A 24,437-nucleotide genomic window follows, 5' to 3' on the forward strand; every position below is an offset into this window, starting at 1 on the left:
TCCCTCTGTTCATTTATCTCCCAGATCTATATACTTCATGTTTTTATTCAGTGGTATCTTTTTTTCTTTGAATAATTGACTTCTGAGATTAATAAATTCTTGAAAGCATAGGAAAAAAAAATGAAAATTTGTCTCTTTAAGGATAGGAGCTAATAATTTTTTTTGAGAGAGAAACGAAAAGATGCAGTTATTGTTTTTAAAGCCTGCGGCATATTGTCCTGGCAATAAAGGAGAGTTTGTGTGATGCTTCATGGAATTGAAAGTTTTGTCTTTGCTTTCCCTGCCCACTTAGAGATCCTTTTCATCTGTCCTTTCAACACCACCAGTATTTTTATAAACATGAGAAATATAATCAGAAAACCTCAAACCCTTAGTTGCTATTGAAACAAGCTGTAGGAAAAACACAAGACCGATGATGTGTACACCGAACATTCATTGCTTTGTAATGGTGTTAGAAGAGAACAAAACCTTGAGATGGCACCGATTTTGATCAAGCCTTTCCTTGTGGAGTGCATGTAGGAGCAGTGCTGTGAGTTTGCATGAGATGTGAATTGAACTTCTTAAAAATGATAATGAAGATCTAGAAAGTAGTTCTCTGCTATATATCACACAACAGAGTTGCTTCTTTAATGTCAGCCCTATCTGCTTTGGGTTGCCTTCCAGTGCCCCAAAGGTGGGAATATTAAAGACTACATTACCCATATTCCTTTGGAGCTGGGCTATATGCACACTGGAGAGCAGAAAGGCAGATGCATGGCCCGGCAGTTCTTTTGATTGGCATGGTAATAAAATCATTCTGTCCTTCTGAGACATATAGGAAGAGATTGTTGTGTCCAGTCCTAGCTTCATTAGTAGGAAGTAGAGGCAGTGGGAAAAACACTTCTGGAGTTTTTCCTGGGATACTCCTACGATGTGATTGGAATTTCTCTTGACCGCATGGCTGCTTGCTTATGTATGATCCAAACTTATTTGCTCGATTCCTTCTCAAACTACGTAAAACCTCTAGTCTCTACAGGTTAGAAGGAAACTTTAGCACCCAGGACAACTTTGAGATTCTATGAATGGAGGGGATATTGTGAACGTGAATATAAATATTTTTAAAAGAATGAAGTGCATTTTCTCCATATGCTTCTCTACACCACCCTAAACTCCCCCACACCCTTGCCCTTCTGCAGTTCTCTATGGATCCATTGTCAGTGCTCGTGTCTCATGTCCACATGACATTTGGAGTCCCATAAGCTGAGGTGGGACTCCAGGCTTCACTTATTGTTAGTTACGTGACCTGTGGCTAGTCACCATTCTTCTCTGAGCCCACAGTATAAAACAATACTTTCCCTATTTGTATCTATGTATCATTATGTTATTTCTATTAATCATAGCAGTTAGATAGGAATTTTAGTTTATTTGAGTTGTCCTACTTTGCATCCAAACAAAACTAACTAAACCTTCTTACACATGTGCAGGTGCACGTGTGTGTGTGTGTGTGCACAAAGCACAAAGCGATTGTGTCAGATACCTTGGTTCTCTGTGGAGGCTGGCGTAAATTGTTTTTGGAACCTGTAACTCAAAAGCACTTGCAAGTACGGCTGACCCCAGGTTTCAGGAGAGGTCAGAGTCACCCAGAGCATTTATGCTGTTAAAAAGGGGCCTATGAAGGAACAGTGAGAATACCAGTGAAGAACCAAAGCATCTGATAGAGCCAGGATTTGTGTGTGTGTGCATGTGTGCACATGTGCATGTACATATGTGCGAGTGATGGTCGAGTCTGTTTTAATTTGATGGCATATCAGGGCAACTCAAATTAAGACTCCTGTTTGTTTTCATTGATTCATTACATATGAATGTGTGGTGTTTTACAATGTCAAAATAGAAGAAACATTTTAATAAAAAGACGATTATTTATTCCAAAAGAATTTTCCAAAAGGAAAAGGAAAATAAAATCTCATTGCTAGTGATTTTAAAGCTAGTGATTTTAAAGGAGTTGAAATATAACTGAGAAGGGACAGGGATCCACAGTGTACTACTGCTGGAGAGGGAGCCATCTCCAAAAACTACTGTGACTACCAAGTCTAGATTTTTAAAAAGCATTCTTAGAAGAAAGATGGATTACAAATGAAACAACCAGGATTATTCAAGTCTAAATAAATAGGTTTTTTATTTTGAGGAGGATGGTACTAAGTAGCAAATAGAATGAAAGTGATTAAGAGGGACGTAAACAAAAATATATGTAAGAAACAAGGCATGCCCAGCTTCCTTAGACAAATCTGTCTTCGGAACTAGATGAATTACCTACAAGGATATAGGAAAATGTATTTGCATGTGATAAAAAATATAAAACGTTTTTGAGAATTTTGGGAAAAAACATGTCTAGCAGTCTCCAGTCCCGGAATACATATGCTACCAGTGAGTATAATACTAATTATTGCTTGTTGAAATTACAAAATAGGTTAATAGGTTGCAACTGAGTGCTTAGTGAAGAAAACAGTGATTACTATGAGATAGCATAGGTTCACTAACAATCTTGTTTCACTGTTTAGTTTGAGTAGTAGATGGAAAGATAAAACTCCACAGACGTAATGTATTTTGATTTAATTAGTATTGCACAAAAATATTTTATGGAAACTAGGTAGAGAAAAAAATCTAGAAATGTATGCTGGATGACAGTTATACAGACATGGTTTGTCACACAATTCCAACTCCTTGCCCCACCCCATGTACAGTCCCTTCTTTCAAAACAAATAAAATGTATAATAGCCCTGCCCTTGGTCTTGTCCTACTCAACATTTTAATGATATGGATAATGACATAGAAGGCATACTTATCAAATTTGCAGATGACATAAAGCTTGGAGCAATAGCTAATACATTGAGTAACTGAATCCTAATTCAAAACATTCCTGACAGGCTGGAACTCTGGCCAAAGCTAACAAGATGAAATTTAATAGCTATAAATGTTAAGTCCTGTGTTTAGGTTCAAAAACAAATCAACTCTGTACAAATGGCTGGATGAAAGGAAATTTGGCTTAGAAGCCATTTTTATTTGAAAAAAAAAAAAAAAAGCCAGTTCTTTTCCTGCCTATAAACTCAAAATGAGCCTCCAGCTTCCACTGGTAGAAGCTCATTCATGGAAAATATATTTGTTACATCCTTACTGTGTATCAACTACGTTCTGTATCTTATTTGACACAGCATCTCTCCAAGACAGTAATATTTACCCCTGCTTTATAGATAAGAAAACTAATGAATTTGTCCATCTGTATGCTGCTATTAAATTTTAGAACTGCAATTCAAATTAGGTCTCCTATTCCAGCATTCAGTATAGCTTTGCTACTCAATACATGGCCCATAGATCAGCAGCTTATTAGAAATGTAGAATCTCAGGCTTCACCCCAAACCTGCTGAGTCAGAATTTGCATTTTAACTAGATTCTGAGGTATCGTGTTGGCACAGTAAATTTGAGGAGCATCACATCTGCCTCAGGTTACCATTATAGATACAAGATAGTAACATTGTTTCAGGAGGTTGGCTGGTTGACCAGTGTTTTGAGCGGACCTCATGGGATGGCATAATTTTTCATCATGTCGGTCAGTAACCATGTCTGTACTGGTTGGATAACACCTGAAAACTCTTACTCATTTTTGCATGCCAGATTTTAAGATGGAGTACTAATAAACTGACAGGTCCAAGAAACATAATAAATGATGACAGATATTGAAAACAGGTCCAAAGAAGAATTGAAGAAATCATGAATGTATGGCTTTGAGAGGAGTCCCAAATGAGATAGGATGATTTGCTTCGAGTATTTTTTTTTTTTGGTGGGGGGGATGTCACTAGGAAAAAAGACTTAAAATTTCATTGATTTATCTTTTCTATTTTTTCTCATTTATCAAGTATGTACTGAGCACCTACTATGTATATGTCATTGAAATATACATGTCATTAAAATATTAAGTAGTATAAGACCCAGGGCAGAAATATTCTGCCTTTTATTTGTCTTGGGAGGAAGGTGTTAAGATTACTGTTGTGAATAATAAAGACAAGGTGGCTGTCCTAAAGGAAGTAACAAGCCAGTCATTACATGGTACACAATTTATTACATGGGCAGGTATTATGCACATAAATAAACAAATGCCGCTATTTATTTCAGAAAGTGGTGAGTGTTCTCCAGGTAATAGAGGCTTGGAGAAAGCTAGTTTAGTTTGAGATGTCAGTTGGTCAGGGAAGATCTCTCTGAGGAGATGACATTTGATCTAAATCCTGAGTGACAGGATGGAGTTGCCATATGAAGAGCTAGTAGAAAAGCATTCGAGATAGAAGAAAGAGTAAATGCAAAGGCTCTGAGAAAGGAACGAGCCTGGCATGGTGTAGGGCAGTCCCAATTGGGGCAACATGAGGACGATGAAAGGGCCAGCAGTCCAGAGGTAGATTTTGATTCGTGGCGTTTGGAGGACCTTCCTACCAATGACAACATTCAACAATGAAATGGATCATAAGCCTCCTGTCACATAATATTTCCAGTGGAGGCTTAATGATTCATCAGGGAAGATTCAGAGAAGAATTCACAAGTAAGAGATCAGAGGGGATATTCTCCAAGTCTTGTCCATTCTAAAAAAATCAAGGCCATGGTTGACTATCACTTTATAGGTGTCTAAGAAAATATTTTTGTTCTTTATCTTCCTGTAAAACAAAATTACTATTTAATTTTCAGTTATGAAATAAGTCACGGAGATGTAATGTGCAGCACAAGGAATATAGTCAATATTGTGATAGCGTTGTACAGTGTCAGATGGTTGCTGGACTTATCGTGGCGATCACTTCTCTAGGTATAGTAATGTTGAATAACTGTGATGTACAACTGAAGCTAATATAATATTGTATGTTAGCTATATTTTAATAGAAGTTTTTTAAAAAGACTACCCTTTATCAGATTAAAAATAATAAAAATGTCTATATCACTAGTGTCTCTCCCAACTCCCCTTCTTCCTTTCCTCTCTCTTATTCCCACCCTCCCCTTACCCCTTTTTATAATTCCATGCACAAATCAATCCCAGAGGAAATTGTGGCTATTATTAAAACACTGTGTTAGCTTAATTATAAATAAATAGCCCCTCTGCAGTTATCTCAAGATTGAATGCATGTGATGATGACTAGAGTACCTTATTTCTCCTTTGTGCCACTCTCAGCTCTGGCAGCAGACTGAAACAGTAACTGATTGGTTACCATGGTTTCCAATGGAGGCAATGTAGCATGTAATTATTGCATACAGCTATCATAACTAAATTCTTTATGGCATTTTGATGTAATTCAATAAATAATTTGAGTCATAACTCTAGAAGGAGGGTGCAACTGCTTACAGGGTAACATTTTCAGGAAAATTGCATAAAATGTTTTTTCCATATAGGCTGCCTATCAGGGGCACTAATGAATAAAATTTGGTAGTTGGTTCTAATTTCTCTTCTCTTATCACAAGAAAAATTGGTAAAAGGAAGTTTCAGCTCTGCCTTGATAGGTAAAGTAGTGTTGATTCAGGTACTAAATGAAGCAAAAGCCTTCATTTGGTTTTTAGCATGGTATTTAGTGAATCTTACTTCTTTGGGTTTGTACATCTTTAACAATGAAATAAAAATGCATACTTTGTGAAACATATAATAGAGAAGAGAGAGAAACCAATCTACCATCTCCTCCCTCCCTACAGATTCCAGAGCAAGTTTCCCCAATTTGTTCCTGAGCGCTAACTAATTAAGGAATTGTCACTTTCCTGGCCTTCTCTCAGTGTTATGCTCACTACAGGATATAAAGTGTGGGTGTGAGGGTAATCCTTCATTATATATTCAAGGGAACTGCCAAGTGTTTCCATTCGTATTGTTATCATTTGAAGATAAATCATTTCAATTTATTTTAATAAAAGGGAAGCAGATATGTATCTGTTAAGTGTCTTCATGCCATTGATAACTCCCACTCTTAATCGATTTTCCCAATCACTTGCTTTCTGTATTACTGTGTAAGAAAGCCAAAGTCTTAACTAAGTCACAAATTGGCACCAGCACATAGAAATGGAGTAAAACTGATGCAATAGTGTTCTTAATCTTTTTATGAACTATGTATCCTTCTGTTATGTTTTTAATTCAGCAGGAATAATCTGGAATACTGGAGGAATCTACGCATTGACTTCCCTATCTCATGTTTTCCGCCTTGTTTTCCTCAAACATATGCATGATGTTCTGTGCTCCTTGTTATTCGAGATGATGTGGAGTGGGTACAGAGAAGTACAAGAAAGGAGTATTATACACATTTCCTTCTCTCAGGACTACCCGAGGGAAATGAGAAGCACATGCAATATAGGCAGCATAGTAATAAGAACATAGATATTATAGTATATCTAAACTGAGTTTTTAATACCTACTCGGATTTTACCTGCCATGCTAATTCACCTCTCTGGGCCTTTGTTCTCTTACATGTCAAATGGGGGTACTCAAAGCTGTCTAAGAGGGTGCATGCAAGGAATTCAATCTGATAAAATATTTAAGAAGTGCAAATTGGTAGTTACAAAATAGTCAAGTACAGCATAGGGAATATAGTCAACAATATTGTGATAACTATGCATGGTATCAGATGGGTTCTCAATTTATCAGAGTGATCACTTTGTAAGTTATACAGATGTCTAGTCACTATGTTTCATACCTGAAATTAATATAATATTGATGTTAACTGTAATTTAAAAATAAAAAAAAATTTAAAAGCACGAAAATTAACCTTGAATTACAACGTGGGAATGTAGAACGTAGAACAGGACTCTAGTATAGCCATTATTTGTAACTGGGGCCTGAAACTAGATGAATTTGATGATGATGATGATAATTGTATGAATTTTTATATCTGAATTGGTCATGGCTAGGCCCAATGTTATATTTATGCAAAGGTCCAGAAAATTGAGAAAATATTTTTTGAGTTATCACATCAGTATATGCTGACAGTCCAGATTTTTGACAGTTAGAGAGCAGGCTGATAGATCATTTATGTTAGCTGGGTTTTTTTTTTTTACAGAAAAATAGTTGTGATAAACCATCCAAGCAAGCCAGGTCTGTGCTAAGGGAAGAACATGAAGTAAACATTCATTAAATGCTAGTACTAGCTTCAAGCACAGTACTAGTTGTGATCACATATACTGTTTCCTTTATTACCTAAACGATCTCTGTGAGGTAGGGGATATTATTCTCATGTTTATGGATGATGATACACTATGACTCATGCTAGATAGAGAAGAAAATAAACTTAGACTTGAAGGAGTAGGTATGCTTTTAAGGTGTGGAAGCAAGAGGAGTGTTTCAGGTGAAGGGAATAACATATGCAAATGTATGCATATCTTCACAATTGATTTTTTTCTATCAAATTGACCTTCTTTAAAAGTCAGTTATGTTAGCATTGAACTATGTTTTATTTTTAAAACTACGTTTATGTTTGCATTTCCACAAGGTCATGTTAAGATTTTGTTTGTTATGTTCTTTTACTGTTATTTTAAGAATTAGTGAACACATTCTCCATTTCCTACCAGGTATTGGGTGAAAATACCCTATGGCCCTACTCCCAGGATTGTCAAAGAAGCAATGCATGAAGGGCCAAATGCAAGCAAAATTTGGAAAGTGGAACAGTTTTTATTTGGCCAACTCCGCTCCTCTGTTCCCGTTTCCCTCACTCCATATGGTTATTCCTTTTATCTGATCATTTCATATTGTGCCTTGGGTATCGTCTACAATCCTGATAAAGCAATTTCATAAATGAATATCACTGAGCTTAAATAACAACTGGCCATAAATATAGTGCCACTCAGGAAGTATTGGCATTTTCAGAGTCAGACCGGAAAGAAAAAAGCAAACCCTTCATGGTAGACCCTGTTTTAGGTGGTAACTCAGTACTCCATTGGTGGAAATCCGCCCCAGTTTTGAATAAGGCAGGTGAGCTAGACATCTATATGTAAAGCTGGGGCAGTGGTTAGGCCAAATAAGAATGGGTGTCTGATGCAGTATCTTTTTAAGAAAATGTGAGTGCAGTTGAATGGACTCGTCCCTCGGGAATAGACCTTCATGGATTTCATGTTGGTGTGAGAGGCAGATATGCCTTCAGGGTCATGGAAGTGTCTTTTCCCCCGTCCCTCCCTCCATACTGTCTACCAAGAGATGCTCTGAACAGGAGTGTGTTGCAAGTGTGAATGGTGCTGAGGCTGACCAATGTTTAAGAAATCTAGTTTTTGAAGATCCGCATTAGGCTTTGTGATGTGCTTCCCAGATCTCTCTTCACTAAAACATTTGTTATCTTGGTTGCTAGGAGGGCTGCCACAAATAGCCTTCAATTTCAGCCCCTTCAGAGATGACCACAGTTGTGGAGGGCAGTATTGTCTGAAGTCCCACCTCTTCATGAGGTGGCTTATATCCATTGACTGATTGATATGGGAGCAAAAAGGCATGGCCATCTTGGCCTACCTCACGACCACTTTATGGAGAAAGTATAGCTTCAGGGCTCAGCATGGGTTTGGCCGAGGCTACTATTGGGCCTCGACTGTAGCTTGACTTCTCTTTTTGCCCACTCCTGCTTCCTTCCCTCCCTTCCTCAAATGTTAGTACCAAGGGCACTCCTTAATTAATGCCCTGCATGCTAAACTTCATCTCAGAAGGTAATTACTAGGGAACTCAACTTGCAACAAGATCTTTTGATTTGGGTTAAGTTAGTTTCCTAACCAATGTAATGTGGGACACTGGTGTGCAGTAAATGAGATTAAGTTGTACTGAGATATTCATTCTGTCAGCATTCAGCATTACTGGGCCTAGCCTAGACCAAATGGAAGCCCATCTGGTCACCCAGAGTTGCTAGATGCCTTGACCACTTACCTCAGGTGCTATGCAAACAGTTTTATTTTCTATATAAGCTATGTCATTTAAAGATTGGGTGTAAAAGAAGTCAAATATATGGTGATGGAAAGAAATTTAACTTTGCTGAACACATAATGCAGTATACATATGACGTATTATTGAATTGTGCACTTGAAACATATAATTTTATTAACCAATGTCATCCTCATAAATTTAATAAAAATAATAAAAATTGGGTGACAGCAGTGTGTTTTCAGAAATCCTCCAAAGATACCCTTTTATTCCTGGGAGGGATACTTAATTTTCCCATTAGACATTATTACCTCAAAGTTGACACGTTTATCAGTTAAACAGTTAAAAACTGTTGGAAACTGTTAGGAAGAACCTAGAATTCTGAGGAACTGAGGCATATGATAAGTTTCATTTGAGGAATAAAAGAAGATGGGAGTATTCATTGAAATTGGAGATGCGGCCAGTTAAATGGACTTTACAGATTCTTCCCAAATTTGTTAAAATAGCTAAAGTTCTCATTTAGACTCTTCTCTGCTCATGCTTTCTCTTTTCCTCCATCACTCACTCAGATTTCTTCACCTCCAGGAGTTGCACGTAGCATTTTTTTTTTCATAATACATTATATTAATCTCACAGCTACACTTTAAATAGTGGCACAGCTGCAGTTGTCATTGAACAGTGTATGAAATAACCTTTGAGTAGTAACTGTTATTATTACAGTGGTTCGGGTTTAATTGTATGTGGGCTTTGCCTTAACTTATAAAAGGTACTTGTATAATCCACATTAATAACTGTAATTCCAGAAGTTAAAAGTTACAATAAGAGTTTACATTTTGATGTCACTGATCATCCTGGTACCTGAAGGATTTTGTAGAAAAGGAATTCTAAAGGGCAAAACTGCTATTATTTGGGTTTTAAATATTTGTCGGCTTTGAATAGATGGAATTATTTCAGAGTCATTTGGGAATAGAAAATGATTTTTCTTTGTTTACTTTAGCTTCCAACATTGCCTCCTTTAGAACAGGGAAGAATTGCACGGCAGTGTTGGCGGGGAAAGAGTAATTTTACATATGTTGAAACTATTGTTGAAGTTATTGCAGTATTATATTTTAAGCTATCTACCAGTGGTGTGCTGAAATTGGTTCCCACCACCTTGAGAGAAGCTGATCGTGACACATCTATTCTCAATGCTGTGTCTGTGACATCATGTTGGTAGCTTGAAATTAGCTGTGGTGGTAGTGTTTACACCACTGCAAAAATTAGAAATCATGGCTTTCCCCACTCTATTCCAAGGGAGACAATCATTAAACATTTATCAGTATACCACTGCCATCTACTCATATCTTTCACAGTACAAATATAGTTTTATATGAAAAAATTTTTAAAAGACATAGTATAGCAAACTTACACTGGGCAGTTACATACTTTCTGACGTTCAGATGCATCCAGAACCTGGAGTCTTGATGAAGGCTGATGTACTCACAAGTTTTGGATAACTCCAGAAAGGTAGTTCCCCTGCATTTTTCCTTCTGCCTCAGACCCAACATTTTCCAAAATTAATGCCTCTTTGTAGGTATTTTCTATGGCCGAATTTATACTTTAAGAATGAAAATGCTTTCCTTAGGGGGTTGAGGTGACTTCCCTTTGCTTTTGAGTTTGAAGGCATTGTACCTAAAACAAGCAAGATGACTTGATTGATACATGATTAAACTCACTTGAATTTGGGCACAAATCACTTACTCAGCTTTAAAGATGTTGGTTTAGAGTGGACCTAGAGGGTGATGAAAGGGTGTCCAGCACTTGGGGGTGAGGAGAGACCATGATCTGTCCACTCAGAAAAGTGGCCAGAAATCTGGAAATCCCACCTCTAGGCTTTGAAATTATCCTCTTTCCCTCCTCAGAGTGTGTGAAGTCTGGCATTATAACAAGATACATTTGAACACTTTAACTTTGCAGGTGATGTAACCACACCGTTAACATAAAATATGAAACTTTCCATGTATTTACACTTTGACTGTTACACTAGGGAGGTTCAGAGTCAGTGTGTGCCCTCCATATTGCTCTTCATTGGGCCCTGGGTAGTTATTTACCTTAATAGATATGATTACCTCCATATAGCCTCTAAGTATTATAAAAAGATAAATTCGCAAGTGTGTTTGATTGTAATATCTAAGTATCATAGTACACAAAACAAATGAAAGCTTAAAGTAATAGAAACTAAATAAAATAAAGATACACAAAGAGGACTGTGAGACAGTGGCTAAAGGAGGCAAGGTTCCAGAAAATTCCTCTCCTGTAGACTGAGTAACTAAACAGTAAAAGTAGATTATTTTTCCAAAAAAGGGTCCAAAATAAATAAGCAGAAACTATACAGGGAAAATGAGACAAGCTTATGTCATCAACTTGAAAAGTGGCAGAAAAAAAATTCTATGTCTTATTATAGCAGAAAATAACACTTAGCAAAGGAGGATTCAATAAAATCCTGAGAATTCCTCATAATACCACTCAGTTTGGGGGGAAAACACAGTAAGGGGATAAATAAGCAACACTGGGAAAAATCAAGAAGAAAATCTTTGTGACTCTATGCTCTTATATTCAAGGGCAAGTACATTATAAGTCTTATTTTTCAAGGAACAGTGCAAAGTTTAGAAAACAATCTGAATGATTGATACACGAGGAGAAAAAAATCAGGGAAGTCTCAAAATCCTTCATAGTAACATTTAATCCCATAAGACAATAGTGAGACTCCTACAAGTTCCAATGGAAAAGAAAGTGGGACCCAAGAATATTATACACAGCCAGGTAGTTATTAAAAAAGCCATGGCAGATACTCCCAGACTGGCAAGAACTTGAGAAGTTCGTAAAAGTAAAAATAAAAGAGGTACAAGTTGGTAGTTACAAATTAGTCATGGAGATATAAAGAACAGTACAGGGAATATAGTCAATGATATTGTAATAACTAAGTATAGTGAGTGCCAGGTGGGTACTAGATTAGTTGGAGGGATCACTTCGTAAATTATATAAATGTCTAACCACTATGCTGTATAACTGAAACTAATATAATATAATATTGAATGCCAACTGTAATTGAAAAATAAAAATTATTAAGAAAAAGTCTCCACAGTAATAACCAAGAGCTAGATTAAACATCTGAGGAATTATGACTGCAGATGCAATGCTTATGGGCAGTGGGGAGAAAGAAGTTTAAGTGTGATCACCACAACACTTCCATAGCGTCTGGTCATGTCTAAAACCAAAGGAGGTACTTTTAAAAAAAGAAATGACTGCAATATATAAATGTTTTCTAAATGTTTTCCTTAATATTCTCAACTTTGACATTATTGACATTTTGGGTTGGATGATTTTGTTGTTGTGGGGGCTGTCTTGTACATTGTAGACTGTTTAGCAGCATCCTTGGCCTCTTCCCACTAGATGCCAGTAGCACCCAGTTGTGACATCCAAAAATATCATCAGATACTGCCAAAAGTCCCCTAGATGACAAAATTTCTCCTATTTGAGAACCACTGCCTTAGATGGGTCTTTAAAAACAAGTATTTTTGTAACAAAGGAACAGTTATAGTATTTCCTCGAGTTTCACTTTTGTTCTGTTACATATTAGTGGAATTAAATTGAGTATTTCAAAAAAGTAGCTTGTATATATTCAAATCCATTGTTAAAGTAATTTTTGATTATTTGTCTATATCAATCTATCATCTCCCTATTATTTCTCTCTTTGTATCAGTGTGTATACACAAGGAGATGCTCATAAAATAATAACACTAGATATCTAGTTGATGACATTTTAGTTTAATTGCTTTTTAAAGTATTGCTTGATTTTTAAAAAATGATAGTGAAATATATGTATTTTGGTAAAAATAAAGCCATTACTCTAAAATAACATATACTTCATTTATATGGAATTATAGTCATTGGTTGATAATAAAATTGTAGATCAATAGTTATTAAATGGAAAGATATTAATATCATATATTAAATGAAAAAAATAGGTTTTTCATGTTTCTACTATATTATTCCTAGTTTATATAAAGTGTTATAAAGGTATAAAAAATCCCTGGAATTATATACATTAAAGTTTTCATCTCTAACTGGTAGAGAATAGGTGGCTTTTATTTCATTCTTTTTAAAATTTCTAGTTTTCATATAGAAAACTTTATTATAAAATGGTACCCTAAATTTTCTCCTAACCTCCTTTGCTCAAGATTGCATGATGAAAATGGACATTAGACACGAGAGGAATTTATAAGAATGAATGTTGATAAGCTTTGAACCAAAAAAAATTGTATGACAATCCAGTGTAACAGAACAGACTCTGAAAATAGCTCCTCGGGAAGAACTGCAACATCAGAGTCCCAAAGAAGAGAACATGGCCAAAAATATTTCAATACCCAGATTACAGTTGTGAAAGAAGGACAAGGACAGGACTAAGCAACAGAGGAAGGATTGGCTTAGGGCTGAGGCACCTATGGGCTGGTCAACTGTAACCAGTTTTCTGCTTTTCACTTTGCACATGGGTGTGTCAACACATGTACTATTGCTGTGCAGAACTCTGCATAGAATGTAAAAAATCAGTTACTTCCAACAGCCATGGAACCCTGTGCATCAGAGACGCCTCATAGGATTTCTGGAGCATCTCTTTCAGAAAACATTTATGTTGAAACACTTATTTTACAAATGACTCTTAGTTTTTCTTATCTGTATGATGAATACACACACTTAATATATATATATGTAAAATTATTTTCATAAAATCATACACATGAGCACTTGTATAGTAATGAATATATTGACAAATATAAGCCATCACTCTTCAGCTTAATAATTTTGATAACTTTGATTGTTACAAAGCACGTAATGTCCTTAAATCAGTATGTATGAACCTTATATAACTAAAAACTAAAAATGTGGAAACTGAGAAACCTAGGTTCTATACTTGAAATTGCCACTATTCATGAAGGAGTGAATTTCCTCATCAAAATAAAAAGATTGGTGTAGTTACTTTCAATTTCAAGATGAATGATGGGCAAGGGAAAGGAAATTATATACTTGGGATCACACAGTCAATAGCAGAGTTGGCACTAGAACTCAAATATTCTGATTTGTGGTCAAGTGTGTAGACCACCAAATGTGTAACTTCTCACACATGCAAAGTACCATAACCTTTTTCTTTATTCTGTATCTTAATTCACTGTTTATCACCTTTGCCCTCATCTTTCAGGGAAATCATTATAAGTATTACAGTCAGCTATTCAAAGAAATGTCGTGTTTTTTTTTTTTCTGGAAAGGTAGGACCTTCCTGGACACTGTGTTTATAACTGTTTCCGGGTAAGAGTAATTCAGAGTGGAGACCAGAAAAGGAACCTGCAATTCAATGTCAGGGTTAGGCTTGGGCAGTAGAGTCTGACCTAGCAGGAAGTTGATGATCAATCTTCTAAGACATTCAGAATAGTGAAACTATGGAAATAAAAGCCTTTAAATTCAACCGGAAAAAAAAATTGTCATATGAACAAGGCAGTACTTATTTTCCATTAATCTCTCCAGGCTCTGTTTACATAATGATTCAATTATATATGTCACCTTGGACAGGGGACATAAGAACATAACAGTGTGGAGCAGCCCTGGAATTATAGTTACAGGTGTTTCTGTCCTGCCTGCCCCACACACCGCCATTTACCTATTGACATTAGATCATCCTGGTTATTTTTAAGTTGATGTTGAGTTTCTGCTGTAAGAGTCCTAATTCGAAATGAAGAAAAATAATAAAATGCTAACCTTACTACGAGCTGTGTTTTGGATACTGTCTTTTGGGGTAAAGTGTACCTTCTCTGTTCACTTCCTGTTTTTTTTTTCTCTCTGTGCAACTGAGAAGAAAAAAACTTCATGAAGGAAAGATAATATCTTTTAAGAATTACTATAATGACCTTCTGCGTGAATTTTTTGAGCTTTTTTAGAGCCTGTAGATCTATTAATTTATTTGCTGATAGCAAGATTAAAAAAAAAAAATACTTCAGTCGCTCTCCTCCTTCCTTGTTACAACTGAAGACCAAAGAAGCTTAAGTCATCATGCAAAAAGGCTATCACATACTAGTCACATGGTAGGGAGTCCAAATCCAGCTACTAACACTTGAAATGTCTGTTTAACCTAAAAGATGGGCAGATTTTTCCCAAGGTCTGACTCTGTGTTTGCGAGGATGTCGACACATTCCTGAATACAGGGAAAGAAAAGCATTTGTAATCTTAAGTCCCAACTGGAGAAGGATCCCCCTCCAAGTATCTGAGGTCGTTAGCAGGATTCTGTTCCTTGTGCACTGTTGGACTAAGGGCCTCTCCAACATGGAAATTTGTTTCCTCAAAGCTAGCAGACAGAGAGGGAGAGAGGTAGGGAGAGGTGGGGAGAGAGGGAGCCAGTGCTTGCTAAGGAAGATACATAAATCAGAGAAGGATAATAGAACCTCTTGAAAAGCAGGGTGGCCAGGGAAGGCTCCACTGAGAGGATGGTTTCAGAGTAAAGACCCGAGGGAGCAGAAGAAATGACCCAAGCGTCTCCTTGCAGAAAGAGGCTTGCAGGCAGAGGGAACAGCAGGTGCAGAGGCCTAAAGTAGAAATATGTGTGCAAGTTTAAGGCAGAGCAAGGATGCTAGTATGACAAGAGCAGAGTGAGCAACAGGGAAGGAGGTGTAGAGATTAGTAAAGAGGGGTAACAGGTGGTGGGGGCAGGTTTGCTGGATGAATGTGTCAATGAATCTGTAGAAAAACTTTCATCATCTACAATTTATGTTAATGTTTCTTAATTTTTATTTTGGAAGGAAAATTCTTTTTGTGTCTAACTTGATCCATTTGTCTACAGTTTTATCCTGCTGTTTTGCGTGGTCCACATTTCAAATGGCATCACTATTCCTTAGTTGCTCATCATCATTTTTTAGCATTTGAAGTTGGTTATTGCCTTAGTTTTTCAGTTTCGTTTCTCTGTAAAGATCCTATTTGCAACACTGTTCCATCGTTGCCATTCTTATTTCTGAACTCTTTGATGATTCCTCTACTTCTTCTTTTGTGTAGTCCAAGACAGGACTTGAAATTTTATTAGGGGTCTGACCTGAGATTGTACATAATGATCAATGAATTCTAGCACAAATTTGGAGTAACAAAATCAAAGCCCATGTATTTTCAGTTATAAGCAAAAGCCTGAACTTTTCTGAGAGAAGGGATATTTTACCAATTTTTGGGACAGTTAACTTTTTAATTGAGACTCAGCTCTTGAAGCTGCTACCCAGGATGAAAGCAGTACACTGGTTCTCTAATTTGAAATTTTCAGGGACAGGATATTATATATTTTCCTCTGCTCTCCTTGCAGACTTATTACCGAATATTTATGATATTTTTAGTACATGGAACTCCTTAAACATAGCTGAAGAAAATCCAAAATGATAAGAGATAATCCAGATTGCAAACTCTTTTCAGATGTTTTCCCCGAATCCCAGTTTTAGTACATGAATTATGATGTGCAGTATTGAAACCCTTTTTTCACTGTGTTTAAAAAAAAAAAAAAGTGTCAAGGAGATAAAATTCTTCTTTCCCATCTTCTACAGCTGGGGCAAAGTCTCAAGTGAACTGATGGCCATGGTTTTATTGCCAAGGAAGAAGGAGGAACTTATTAGTGGCGTAGATACTAAACCAAGAGATTAAGTATCATCACACTGAAGGGCGGGGTTGATCCTCACAGATCCATTTCATGTGTTCATCTCCCTCTCTTCAGACCGTCCTGTGTTGAGTTATATGCCAGACAGATAAGGGCCTGTCTTATTTTTAAAGGACTATTTCTTTTCCCAGGAAGAATTTCTCTGTGGAAGGGGCATTGCCCCTGGATCAGTAAATAAACACTACAGTGGCTGCTTGAAAAGAAATATTTTCACTGTTGGAATTCTATGAGATAAACTTTTCAGACTGGTTTTCATTAAATTCTAAAAGGCAAGGTTGTACATACAATTTCCTGCTAATATCATATATGCACACATACATTATATATATAGTATCCAGCATTGATTTTATATACATACATATATATGTATATACCTAGTAGAGTATTATTATTATTATTGTGTGTGTGATGTGTGTGTGTGTGTGTATGTGTGTGAGAGAGAGAGAGAGAGAGAGAGAGAGTTAGTTAGTTAGTTAGTTAGTTAGTTAGTTAGTTAGTTTGAGTTTGAGATTGAGATTGGTTTTAAGGGATGGACTCACACAACTGTGGAGACTTGGAGAATCTGAAATCTGATGGGGACGGCCAGCAGGCTGGAGACCCAGGGAAGAGTTGCAGTTGAGTCCAAAGGAATTGCACTGGCAGAATTTCTTCTTGCTTGAGAGAGATTCAGTTTTATTCTATTATGGCCTTCAATTTACTGGATGAGGCCCACTCACATTATGGCATGTAATCTGTTTTTTTTTCCCCCAAAGTACATCAATTTAAATGTCAATTTCATTCAAAAATTATTTTCACAGAAATATCCAGAATATTGTTTGACCAAATATTTGGGCACCGTGGCACAGCTAAGTTAACACATAAAATTAACGATCACAAGTTTATTAATTTTGTTTAAATTCTTTATTAATATCAGGTTCTTATAAAAGCTATTAGATTAATTTATCCCTTTTGTTAGGTTATTTAATACATCATTTCTCAGGAGACTAAAAATGGTTTTTAGGATGAGTAGTTACATATTGGTTAAAAATATTAAAAACATATAATGTAAAAGGTGAGCAAAATTAGGATATGAAATACGGTTTTTCCAAAAAGCCGAGATTAAAATGCAGCGCAGAGACATTTGTGATTTATGAAATGTACTTGATGTTGAAATGTTAAAGATTCTAATCCTAAATAATGGCATAAAACTATTTCTAGCTACTTCCAGGGCCACTGCCAGTAGTAAATGTGATGTTGGAAACTCAGAGGGAACTCTCTCACTTCGAAATTATTTAGAATTTACCAGTTATTTCTGAGGAATATTATTTTTTAGTAGGGCCCAAGACTGAAGTGGACCTATGTGTGGCACTTGATAGCATATTTCCACTGGAGGTTTAAGAAAGCCAGCCTGGAGTTTTTCCATAGTTAGATTCTCATCTCCTGGTGACATTTCATCATAAAAGTATCCCAGCATCAGGCACAGGCATGGTTAATGGCCCTCAAGAGGGTAAAGTTCGCTAGTAATAGCTGCATATAAATAGTCAATTATATAGAAGGGATGGTTCAAATGGATTCTTCCCAGGGGGAATAAACTTTGAGATGAGAAAGGAACAATGCTTAGATATTCTTTGAATAAGAAATTGAGAAGTGGCCCTCAAAGCAATATCAAGCTGGGCTCTGGAGAGCTTACTACTTGCTATGAATTGCCTAAAATTTTAAATGTTAATGTCTGTGTCACATTTTGGGTTTCCTCCTTCATGCAATGAATAGCTAATAGTTGCATTAGCAAAGAAGGAAGGTCTATTGTAAATTGTGGGGAAAATTATACTAATCTCCCCCCTTTTGCCAGGTTTATATTAATTCATTTATATGTGCAAAGCACTATTAAGATATAGTTTATGGGAGTTGTCATTTTTTTTAATCATTTCTATGCTTTTAAGAAAATCATACGAACATTATTTATTTAGAAATGGACATAAAGCAACTAGTCTTATAGAGTAGTAGTTCTCAAAATTCAGAATCACTTTGAGGGTTTCTTCAAATACGGATAACTGGGCCTTATGCGTAGCATTTCCGATTCAGTAGGTTTGGGGTGGTGCCCGAAATTTGGAATTTTAAAAAGTTTCCAGGTGATTCTGATGCTTCTGGTCCTGGGAGTATACTTTGAGAACCAGGGCTGAGGGTTTTAGACATTCAGCATTGTGAGCTATTGGCCTTGAAGAAAGTCCAACGAAGACAAAAAATAAATGACCCCTTTTCTAAAAAGATCTTATTTGGTAGGGGAAATATAGCTATTCAGGTTATTGATGCCGGGTGGTAAATTGTTATTATGCATACCATGCTTAGATGTGTTTTCAAATTTTCAGCTTGAAAGTTTAGAGCTGACCCCTCCCTGCCACCAAATAATGATGCTCTAAAACAAAAATCATGGCACTGCTTTCTACCTAAGTCATTTGGTACTTCTTTATCCACAAGTAGTAACCATTCTAAATATACGCCAAGTGTGTGCATATCTACATATATACACATTTATTATATATAATATATACATATGTATAACATTTTACATGTAAGAAAATATATACTTATGTTTTAATAACGTTTAAAGCTGTGATTGCCTTCAGCCTAGGACCTTGCTACTCAATTGTGCTACTCAGATCACCAGCATCAGCATCACCTGGGAAATGCACAGTCCTGGGCTCCTGCCCCAGATCTACTAAATTCACATCTGCATTTTAATAAGAGCTCCAGGTAATTCATTTTCACATCAAGGTTTGGGAAGGTCTGCTCTAAGGAGTCATTTCTTAACAAATCAAACTGATGATTTCAATGCAGAAGCAGAAACTTTTTGAAGAACACAATGTGAAGCGACTGTGGACTGGCAGGCAGGCCAGGGAGAGTCCGACCTAATAAGGTGTTACAGCTGGGAGGCAGGGACGCGCTGAGCGGTTGACCACTTTGACTTTGGTCATGCTGAGTTTTTCTATTTGTGTAAAAGAAACCCATTAATTAAATAGCTTTAGAGTCTAAACAACAGGGAGAAAAATCAATTAGAACACCTTGGAGAGTGAGACAGTATTGGGAAAATTCATTATCAGATAGGCAGCATATCTTGAGAGGGGAAGTTAGATATGACCTCTCCGTGTCACCAAGTAATAATGCTCAAAAATAATCGTGGGGGAAACTACTGCTTTTACCCAAGCCATTTGGCACTTTTAAATCCACAGATAGTAACTGTCCTAACTAGGCCTTGATTTCTTTGAGTCAAAGGAAGATGCACGATCTGGCCAGTGCAAATAAGAGGTAACAAAATTCAGTGCTGTTGTTTCTTCACTTGTTTTTGCCACTACTTTTTCTCCCCTTTTTAAATACGTATTTTTTCAATTACAATGGACATATAATATTATATTAGTTTCAGGAGTACAACCTGTGTTTAGACCTTTATATAACTTTTGAAGTGATCATCACCCCGATAAGTCTAGCACCCATCTCGCACCATACAGAGTTGTTACAATGTTATTGACTATATTCCCTCTGCTGTACTTTACATCCTCGTGACTGTTTTTATAACTGGCAATTTGTACTTAATTCCTTTCACCTTTTGTGGGGTTCTGGATTGTCTAATAATAGTAAATAGAAATGATACCATTTGCTGCATTTGAGATTTCAGTTCAGAGTACCTTATTTTTATGAATCCTGGGAAATGATCAGAATAACTTTATAAAGCTTTAAGACAGCAAGGAAATCCTCCTATGGTCTCCCTATTTCTCCTATACTTCAGCCTTTTCTTCATCCTATAGTTGGATGGATTCTTTAAAAACATAATTTATAATGTCATTCCTCTGCTCAAAACTGTCCAGGAACATTCCATCACACTTAAAACACAACTCAGAATTTTTACCATGACCTCCAAGGTCATTATCAGGTCCTTCTTCGATCACTCTTTCTTTTATGATTTGCTTCCCTCACATGGTCCTTGTTCTCCTTCATTGACAATGATGCTAGAGCCTCAAGGTCTTTGCGCATACTTCCGTCACATGGGCTCCTTTCCTCAATTCTTCTGCATGTCTTCTCCAATAGCCTCCAGGATGGGACTTCTCCGGACACCACTATGTTTGTGGTCCCCTTACACCTGGTTAGTGTTAGTCATCTTAACACTGTAGTAAATAATACTTCTTTTGCTTGTTGTCTCTCTCTCCCAGTAGACAAGCCTTGATCTGTTTTCCATTTCAATCTGATTCTATTGCTGGCATTTGGAAAGGGTTCAATAAATATTTATTGAGTGAGTTCTGTAATCCAGTCAACTCATCATTCTGTTTAAGTATCCACATAATTTTTTTTTCGACACATCATAGCTCACTGAAGATATTTGCATAATAGTGGGCTCGTTTCCCCTTCTGTTTGAGGGCGAGGCCACAGGAAGAAAACTGCTTAGTTATTGAATATTGCCCTTAGTTATTGAATATTACCTTTGTTACCTTCTTATTTTTATTCACAAAACTCTTGCAAAGAAGGCATTATTGCCCTCCTTTTATAAATTAGTAAATTGAGACTTTGAGAGTTTAACTGGTTTATCCAAATACATAGAATGTATTTGGAATGATGCTGTTCTGAAGAGTAAGTGACACCATAAAAAATAAAACATAAGGCACAGATGGAAAGAAGATACTAGGAACCCTTATGATTGAGAAAGGGTTAATATATAGAATCAATACAGAACACCTACAAATCGGGCACAAAAAGATGGCCCTATAGTAAAGGGAGTAAAAGCTATGAACAGGAAATTTACAAAAGAAGAGTTTTGAATGGCCTATAAACAGATAATGTTTTACCTGACTAGTAATCAGGAAACTGCAAATGAAAACAAGATAGCATTTCACACTAATCAGACCAGTGGAAAAGTCTGACAATGTCAATTGTGGAGAAACAGGAGGACACACGTTAAACTACTAGTGGGGAGTGTAAACTGGTTTACCCACTGTGAAGAGCTACTTGGTAATATCTAGTAAAGATGAAGCTGCACATTCTTTATGACCCAGTGATTCCTCTTTTAAGTATCCAGGGGTGATATTCAAAATATTTAATAACTGCTCTTACAGACACCAACCAACCAGAATCAACATATGCAGCAAATGACTGGCCTGGTCATATTTGTGTATTTCATTTGAATATCGGTCCTATGTATGCCTTAGAGAAACTTCTGCGTACATGCACAAAGAGACGTGAATAAGAATGCTCATTACAGCATTGTTTATAGTAGAAGAATAACTGCAAATAACCTAAATGCCTATCCCTAGAGTAATGAATAAATTGTCACACGGTCATAGAATGGCATGCTATTCAGCAATTTAAATGAATCAACCAGATCTACATAAATCAGGTTTGTTAAATTTCACTCCATGATGATGTTGCAAATGGTATGATTTCGTTTTTTTATGGCTGAGTAATTTTCCATTGTATATATGTACCGCAGTTTCTTTATCCAATCGTCTATTCATGGGCAGTTACAAAAAGGTCACAGAGGTGTAAAGTACAGCATAGGGAATATAGTCTACAATATTGTCATAATTATGTACAGTGCCAGGTGGGTACTAGACTAATTGGAAGAATCACTTTGGAAATTATATAAATGTCTAACAACTATGCTGTACACCTGAAAGTTACATGTAATACTATTTAATGTCAACTGTAATTGAGAAATAAAAAAAAATTTCACTACATTATGAGAAAAATTCAAAAGAATTCATATGACATGACATCATTTATGTAAAATTTAAAGCATGAAAAATTATACCATATATTATTTATGGGGACATGTTTAAATAGTAAACATCTAAAAGATACATGGGAAGAATACACACCAACTTCAAGAAAGTCGTTGTCCTCAGAGTGAAAGGAAGGGAAATGGGAAGGGGTAGGAGAATTTTCACACTCTATCATCTTTAATTTCTTAACAAAATAAATATGACAAAATATTAACATTTACTCTATTTAGGTATAGATGTCTGTTATTTTAAAATTTTCTGTATGTTCACTTTTTTTTTTTTTTGAAAGGAATATACTAGTGCGTTGGGGCTTGTACTGGACCCAGGTCTGTTTGCTTTCAAAGCTAGAGAAGTTTCATTGCTGAACTCCAGAAGAGAGACCCTAATCCTCCCTCAGAGATGCAGGTCTCTCTTACTAGTACTGTCAGGAACATGGTTACATACCACTGTCACAATGATTATTTGTTTAGTGATCATATCCTTGGAGGCCCCTGATCTATCTTAGACCACATGATCTGATATCCCAGGAGTACAGGTGGTGAAATAGTAGGATTACTGGGAGAATAGCAAATGCTTTCTTTGCGCACTTCAGAGTCAGATAAATTAAGGTACAGGTAGGTGCTAGATTGGGATGTTTATACTTACCTGAGACTCTATATTTCAGAAGGTCTGCCGTCACTTTAAATACGAGGCTTTGTGTGGCCATGCACAATTTTTCACTTTGCTACTGCTAAGTTAAGGCAATGGGACGGAGGACTTCTGGTCATCTTGTGAAGTCCAGCTAGTTGCTGTGCCCTTGCTTCTGCTAGATTTTGTACAAGAGCAGAAGCATTTAATCGGGGTCTGGAATTTCTCCACATCTCATACCTGAGGGCTCAGGAGGCACCATGGTTTCCCATGAAAACCTGTAGAGTTAGGTTTTTGAATAAATAATGGATCTTGCCTCCAGTGATGCAGATCATTTACCCTAGCAAGCTAAGCATGTAAAACATGTGGTCTGGGCCATTTCTTCTTTTCTCTATACAAAATTATGGTTGAGTTAAGAGCCTCTAGGGTTTAGAGTTGGAATTGACAGGATGTATATAAATCCTTCAGGGTGGGAGAAATGGGTAATGTTGGTCAAAAAATACAAACTTTCAGTTATAAGACGAATAAGTTCTGAGGATCCAGTGTACAGCATGGTGGCTGTAGTTAATAACAATGTGTTATACGCTTGAAAGTAACAAAGACAGTAGATCTTATATGTTCTCACGGGGAAAAAAAATAATTGTGTGACATGATGGAAGTATTAGCTATCTATGGTGGTAATCATTTTTCAGTATAAAAGTATCAAATCAACATGTACACCTGAAACTTATACATCGTTATATGTTAATTATATCTCAATAAAGCTGGGGGGAAACCCCCTTTAACTCCTAGCTCTATCATAATACCTGGTATGTTTTTATATCTCAAAAAAAAAAAACCATATAGGTGCTTTCAATACGATAGCAAAGAAAATATTTGGCAGGAAAAATTCCATGAAACCTTTCCTCTGAATGAACCAATTTTGCCATTGAAACATCATCCCCTCAATGGTTTAGTCCACATTTAACCACAGTTTATTTTCCTTCTTTTCAAGCTTCTTTGACCTCAAGTGATACTTTGTAAAATCTTGAGATTTATATTTTCTGACACATCCAATATTGGACTCTAAGATATTTTCTAAAGCAGCCAGTGTGATTAATATTTATTTAGTTTTCTACACAGACCACTTAAATCTCTGCATTGCAAACTGATATATTGAGATAATACATCAATAATAAATGAATGAAATATGGTAATGAGTTAGATCTGTGGTATATAGGAAAAAAAATCCATATTGTATTTGCGAGCATTACCCTAAATCAATTTCTTCGTGGTTTAGAATGATATGAAAAGAATATAGAGCCAAGAAATAGCCTTGCCTTATCCAAATTGCAAGTGTAACTCTCAATGTATATTTTTAGTGCTGATATATAAATTTCTATTTAGAGATATAATGAAAATTAAGTTTCCTAAAAAAGTGTTTTTGGTCCATATAAATTCATTCAAGTGATATAGGTTGTCTTATTTTAGTCATGAA

This window comes from Pteropus medius, unplaced genomic scaffold, assembly GCF_902729225.1.
Source record: "Pteropus medius unplaced genomic scaffold, Ma_sr-lr_union100, whole genome shotgun sequence".
Lineage (NCBI taxonomy): Eukaryota > Metazoa > Chordata > Mammalia > Chiroptera > Pteropodidae > Pteropus > Pteropus medius.